This window comes from Pongo abelii, chromosome 4 (assembly GCF_028885655.2).
Source record: "Pongo abelii isolate AG06213 chromosome 4, NHGRI_mPonAbe1-v2.0_pri, whole genome shotgun sequence".
NCBI lineage: Eukaryota > Metazoa > Chordata > Mammalia > Primates > Hominidae > Pongo > Pongo abelii.
This window is the reverse complement of record NC_071989.2, coordinates 125,445,018-125,452,273: the sequence shown is the minus strand read 5'-3', so window position 1 is coordinate 125,452,273 and position 7,256 is coordinate 125,445,018. Positions and strand designations below refer to the sequence as shown.

At 35.4% G+C, this 7,256-nt stretch overlaps 1 pseudogene; it reads left to right on the top strand.

The window, feature by feature from the left end:
• The first annotated feature begins 3,060 nt into the window (after positions 1-3,060).
• Positions 3,061-3,414, top strand: LOC112133496 (large ribosomal subunit protein eL33-like; annotated as a pseudogene).
• The last annotated feature ends 3,842 nt before the right edge of the window (positions 3,415-7,256 follow it).

Sequence of the window (7,256 nt, the reverse complement as noted above, 5' to 3'; positions counted from 1 at the left end):
TTGAGTACAGGGTAACAAGCTTCTGGGACTTTAGGATATTGAGCTATTGCAATTTATTACACATTTTCTTTGATTTTCAAAACCTCTGAAAGAGGAAAAGGTCACACAGTAATCAGTAGCTATGTGACCTTTACACAGTCACAATACTTGATTGGGTATGGGTTTCCTAATCTGGAAGGTGAAGGAATTATAGATGATCTACATCTACAATCTTCTATTTCTATAAATTGAAGTAGCCTGCTAATAACACAAATAGATCTCAGCATAATTACAGAAAAGTATAAAACTTCCATAATGTAAAATCACCCCAGCCTAGTCCCTCAGGGGAACTACTGGTTTGTCATTTAATTGCAGGGGCACACAGTACAAATATTTCAAAGCTGAATTCTGAAGGGCTATGGGGCAATGCTGTGCTAATGTGGAATGTGGACTCCCGGCATCAAATCCCTTTGAGCGATTATTTTAGAGAAATAGGAGATTTAACTAAATGTGAAAATAAGATTACTTGAAGTGGAGGAGGACTGAAAATGTAGGCAAAAAAAAAAATACCTTAGGTGGAATTAATTTAACTTTTGGCAAAATCTGTGTGAGGGGATAAGAAAGGAAGGTGTGGGTGGCATGGCCCATAGCAAATAATTCATTCCCTTGAAAGCAGAAAGATTAGGTCAAATACATTTTAGTGTACTATTTTCCAAAGGAAAGGAGTGAAGTAAAGTTCCAATGAGCATAAACATTAAAAGTATATTATGTAAAGCTATATTTAGTCATAAGACCAACATGTTTTATATAATTAATTTTGAACTCCACATTATCTGGGCAATAATTTTAAATTTAATAGTTACATTTAGGTTTCAATGCTTTACTTTTATTCCAATTGTCTCTAAGAGTTGTTTAAGTCTTGGTGAAACAAACTTTGTTACAGGATAAATAATTCAGTTATTAGGGGTATAGGTAGACCTGGTATCTTATCAATATGAGGCTCTTCCTCGTGACCCAAGGTCATGATGACGCTTCACTCCAGTATGTGAAGTCAGATTGCAGTGCAAGGCTTGTTGAGCTAACCAGAGAATTTGCTGCTAAAATGCATCCTTTTAAACTAAAAAGGTACGTTAGACCAGAAAACAGCTTGCTTCTCAGATATAAATTAGACCTTTCCAGCAGGACTTGCACATATTTTAAACTAGCGAACAAAACAAAACTTTGGACAAATTCTGTATTCTTCAATTTACATTGCTTCATTCTATCAGATAAATTGTTTGGTTTTCCAGATTCGCTTTACATCCTTACTGTCTGTCCTATGGTGCTGACTCATGTAGGGTATATCAACAGGATCACATTGCCTTGAATCTCTAGTGGAATGTTGTGAAAGGAAGCTGAGGCAGAGAGAAAGCTGAGACAACACGCTCCATACTGCTCTGAAGAATGGTAGTAATTCTGGCCCTGACTCTAGGTTACATGCTAACTATCTGACATTGTTATACAGAAAAGGAGAAGGCACAATTATAAATACAGAATGGAAATACATAAATTGCAGAGACAGGAAGAAACTGAAGCAAATTTTTAATAAGAAGCAGAGGCAAGAGGCCACTAGCTCTACAAAGAATGGAGAAAGTAGTCTTGGCTCAGCTCTTTTGTGTTATCCAGTCATATTTTGCTTTCAATGCTTGGAGCTTTGTAAACTCTATAGCACCCCATATATTAGTTAAGACTTTAGGTTATAAGACATGACAGACTCTACTCAAACAAACTTGAACGAACAAATTAAGTAACATATTGGCTCATATGAATATCTATGGAATGCCCAGTGTTGGGTATGGCTTGATTTAAGAATTTAATGATGTGATTAGGAAATCTATCCAATTTTTTTCCTTCCTCTTAGCTCTCCTTTTTCCTAGTAGGCCTCATTCTCAGCAATGATAATCCTTAATGATCTTCAGTGGTCTGGATTGCTAGAGAAAGAATCTTAAATTTCAAGGTCCATATCAATCCCTCAAAAAAGATCTCTGATTGGCTTGGCTGAGTCATTTTGCTACTGATGACTTAATTAATAATTCTAGGGAAATAGGGTATTCTGGTTGGCTTAGTATCATTGCCAAGCACCTTTGTACTACAGGTGAAGCTATGTGATTGGCAGTCCCATCAGGGTAGAGAAAGAAAAATCTATAAATGAAAAAACTGCTGAGCAGACCAAGAAGGTAAAAGATTTACATTCCTTTATTCTGTTTTAGGGAATCAAACAATCACCACCCTTTTCTCCTTTCACAGCCCCTGACATATTTAATTCTTAAAAATGAACGAGCAAACAAAAATCAAAACACAAAACATTTTTGAGCACCTAGTAATTTCTGAGTTTAAGTTTATTGCTGAATTGGGGGAGTATATTAACAAACAGGTACAAAATTAAAATACAATGTGACAAGTGTGCTAGTAAGGTATATTGAAGATACACCGGAATATTTAAGTTGTCTCTAATTCCTTTAGTAAAACTTGCTTTCAAGTATATGCCATAAAAACCAACCTACACTGTTTTCTGGGCTAATTACATTTTGAAAAGTACCAAAGCTAAATGGATGATCCTGTGATCAGATATGCAGCCAACGTTAATAGCCTGGTAGAATTGTTTTAATAGATGTTGACAAAAGAAAAACATTTGGAATAATAGAAAGGAAAGGGAAAGTGATGGTCATTGGGGACCTCCTAGATTCTTCTTAGCTGTCCATCTGACTCTTAAGATGGACTTGTTTGCTGTTACCTCAATTGTCTAAACAAACTGAAACAGAAACCAAAATGTGAAAGAGGTCATGGCATAAGGTTTCCATTAACTTGACTGTACTGTGTCATGGCTATAGATATTTTTATTGATGTGCTTCTCTCTGGTCCTCTGGATATTTCTGGAGAAGGCACAGAGGAACAGGTCCTCTTTTAGGTAGCCTCAGAGCACTTGCTTCTCTGCTGCCTTTGGCTATTTGGGTCTTCAGCATTCAAATGTAACTTTTGCCTCTTTAGGTCATCTTGGAGCCTGAGGAGGCCTGCTAGGAACAGGACACGTAAAAGGCAAATATGTCTGAAAGGCTGTGGTCCAAGGCCATTTTTGTTGGCTACGAGCCGGGTCTCCAGAACCAAAGGGAATGTGCATCTCTTTTTTGAATTGAAGGCATTTATGCCCATGATGAAACTTAACTTTATTTGGGCAAGAGATGTGTTTATGTATACAATGCAGAGAACAACACAGTGACTCCTGGTAGTAAACCAAACAAAACCACACCAAGAGTAATCTTGAGAAAGGTAACTCCAGCCCATGGAAAAAATGGCGTGGTTTGTGCCAAATTCCAAAGCAATCTTCTTGCTAAGGCCATTGGACACAGAATCTGTATGATACTGTACCCCTTAAGGATTAAAAATAATAAAAAGTAAATAAATAAAAATGGATTTGGGCTGTTGTAAAAACACACATGCTGAACACACACACACACATTTAACTTTTGCAATTGATTTTTGAATTATTTTTTTAAATTATAAGACCTATTTTAGGATCATAATTATCCCATATATTATAAATGTATATTGAAATTGCTTAACAATCTCAATGTTGGGAGGCAATAAATCCTATTACATATATAAAGTAAACATAATATGGCTAATTTTATAAAATATGGTCTTGTTGGTATTTAGCAGGCATATGGTACCTGTCAGTAACAGTTAGTTTCTTCCTATTCTTAAGAGTTATTTAACTTACAGGGTTTGTGTGTATGTGTGAGTATGCTTGAGTGTGCATATATTATGTAAGTTTTATTCTTTTAACAGTTATATTTTACTTTTGAAAAACAAAGTAGTTTAGATTTATTTTTATAGATTTGTTTTCAAAAAAAAAAGTCACAGAAAAGAAAGTAGAAATCTCATCATCTGTTAATATTTTGGAGACTATAACATAAGTATCTCTTTATGCATATACATCATGTTATTTCACAATTAATTTAATAATAAGTACTTTTATAATAGGATTTTTTCCTTTCCTAACAGACAAGGGTAAAGTACTGTATTAGGATTTATCTCTACCTTTTTACTTAGGCCAATGTTTACATTTCATAGCCAAATAACTCTTGAAAAGGCCACTAGCTGTACATCCAGTTTATTCTTATCTTCACTTGAAAAATGTGAAAGAGAGTGTATGTTTAATTTCTCCACAGTAACACCAATGGTGTGTTGAAATGCCTAGGCCTAGTAAAGAAAGCCATTTGATAGGAATACAAAAATTGTCAGATAAATGTCAATTTATGGCTCTATAAACATTCGATCTGTCCAGAAAGTGTGTACTGATTGAGTCAGTTTTGACAGATGAAGAGCACTCACTGAAGATCCTATCCTGAGAAACATCCTTCATTAATATTTACATTTCTCTTGACAGTGCAGTTGCTGTAAGAATAGGGTGGGTAAATATAGCCTGCATCTGGCTAATATACATAGTCATGGGGCTGCATTTGTCTCAGAATCCAAATGCTTTGGGTAAGAATATGGGGCTGATTGTTTCTGTGGATTACTTGGAAAGAATTAATTTAAGCTAGGAAAACTCCATGACACTTATTTGAAGGAAGGGGGACATTTATAACCAGTTAACCTGTGGTTGTAAAAGAACAAAAGGTAGCTTTAATTCTCATCCCCCACCTCATTTTCTTTTTCTTCTTCATTTTTTATTCTGCTGTGAGCAGTCACGAAAAATATGCCTGGTCAATAAGGGGCAAGTAAAATTGGAGGGGTTGCTATAGGAACACATAAAGTGATGCAGAGCAATAACCACTCTAATTTATACTGTGTTTTCACATTGTATTTACTTTGTAGTTAAACTCAACTTCAGAAGACTTTCCTTAAGAAAAAGGTTACTTGAAATGCAGGAGACTCTTTCTAAGACAATTTTATGTACTAACTTTAAAAATAATAAATCCTAAATCTGAGTAGTGCTACAAGCAGGAAACTGGTATTTCTCCTATTCGTGCCATTATATTTTCAATGCATTTTGACCAAAATCATTTTTGCACAGTGAAAGACCTGGGAATGCATTTTAATAGTGATGAAAGCATGAGTAATGAGGAGTGCTGCCTGAAGCAGTCTGAGCTCGCATCTCCTCAGCTGCTCTCTTCCATTTTGACAGGTAGCATCTATATTCCAGCCCTGAGACCCTTCTCATTCCCAATTCTGTTGAATTATCCCACTCAGAAACTATGCTCTCCACAAATCTTTTTTTTTAAAAGGTGACAGACCCTACTGCCTTGTTTCTGACCTCCATTTGATAACTCCAAGTTAATCATGGGAGGCATTTCAGATCGACATACCAAAATAATTTCACATTCGCCAGACCCATGACTGAAAGGACAGGGTCACTTGCAACCATAGCTACATGGAAATCTTCGAGAGAAGAGGGGAGCTCTCCTCATGATTAAATTTGAGGGAGTGATTAACTCAACTTCTGCCTGCTCATATCTGTTCATTTTCATGTGTCCAACTCATAAGCACAGTCAATTTTCTTTTTTCTCCCAAGTTGTGGGGGTAGCCCACGAGCAATTTATTCTCAAATGGGAGTGCAGGAGAAATTTCTAACCCAGTGATCAAAAAGCCCTGTGGATCAAGATAGCTCAGGAAACAAGATCTACACAATCATGTAGATGATATGGATGGATGCGAGAGTAGTTTCCTTTTTTGAGAAGTCCGTGACAAAGGTCAAATGTTCATTCTTTCCTTGTTTAAAAAAAAAAAAAAAAAAAGATTTTTTTCTTTATAGCTGACAAGAGAGGAACTGTGGTTAATCTAACAGGGTTATTGCTCCATCTGATTTGGTTTTGGAAAGTGGTTTTTATTCATGGCGTTTTTTTGAAGCATGGGGGTTGACAATGAGAGAGTGCAAAAAGAAAAACAAATCCCTAAAAGGTAAAAGTCACATCAAAACTTTAAAAAGTGGAACGGGACTTACGTGAGAGGGCTCAGCAATTAATATCTAATCAAATTACACTACTTATTATGAAACAATCAGGCACAAGTTACTCACATGGGGTAAAACACTCAAAAGTTGAATAGCAGTTTGTCCTTCCAGAGGGCTAGTTAATATCTGTTAAAGAGCTTTTAATTAAGAATAGATAAGTATGTGTCTGGAAATGGGCAGAAAAAGAGTATAAAAACAGTTTCTATGCCATATATTCCTAACCAAATAGCAAGGCAGTAGAAGTCAAGGTTGTGTTTGTCAAATATTCAGTGCTTGCTCTATTCAAGCACCTAATATATATTACACCATTGCTTACTTTCTGGTAAAATTATACATATAGTTCTGGAATATATTTTAGAGACTTTTCCAAGGGCTGAAGTAAAAAATTTATCTGAAATCTTGGACTGATAAATAATGTCACTTTCCAAAAAAAAAAAAAATTAAATGTTTAGAGTCAAAACACTTCTTTTTACCATCCCATAAGAAAACTGTAATCTGCTATCATAAGAAAGAAACAAGATGTATTATTCCAGAAAATATTTTTTAATGTTTACAAGATCCTATTTTAAGCTGAATAATCTTTTACTTTCACATAGATGTCAAGGAGAGTTGGGGGAAGGGATGGATTAGGGAATTTGAGCCTTCAAAGGCAAATGGGACCAGTTTACAAATGACACCTTTCATCTCCAGAGCTGTTTGCTGGAGGGCAATGCTGAATGTTTAGTCTAAAAAATGAATTCAAATCACTCTACAGAATAAAGGTTGCAGAGTTAACTAACAGCATTAGATACTATGCTTTCCAAATGCAACCTGCTTTGTTTTTTTAGCTATACTGAGTCTGTCTAATCATAAAAGAAACACATTTTTGTTGCTTTGAGAGAAGCGTTGGCAGTTTTAACATCTATCACTGCATGCCCACACAGAAAAAGAACTAATTTTGGAATTAATAAATTGGCTTATGTACATGTACAATTATTTACTATTTACGGTTTCTTCTTAAGGACATTTCTGTGGGATGTTACAGTTAGCAGAGTTTCCCTTTAGGTGAATGAGCATTTCCAGTTCCTCCAGCTTGGATATCCCTTCACTGCTACCACTGAGAAAGTAAAGACAGCCCTGTCAGGGTTTGATACAGTCTGTAAATAACTACTCTTTCTCTGACCTGTCTGTATTTAGAACCCATATAAATTCATAAATGTCAGATAGATGTACATTGAAAATTCACCTTTATTCTTAAATTGATATTGGTTTATGTGGCTTAACTGAACAAAGCAAGTAAGATCTA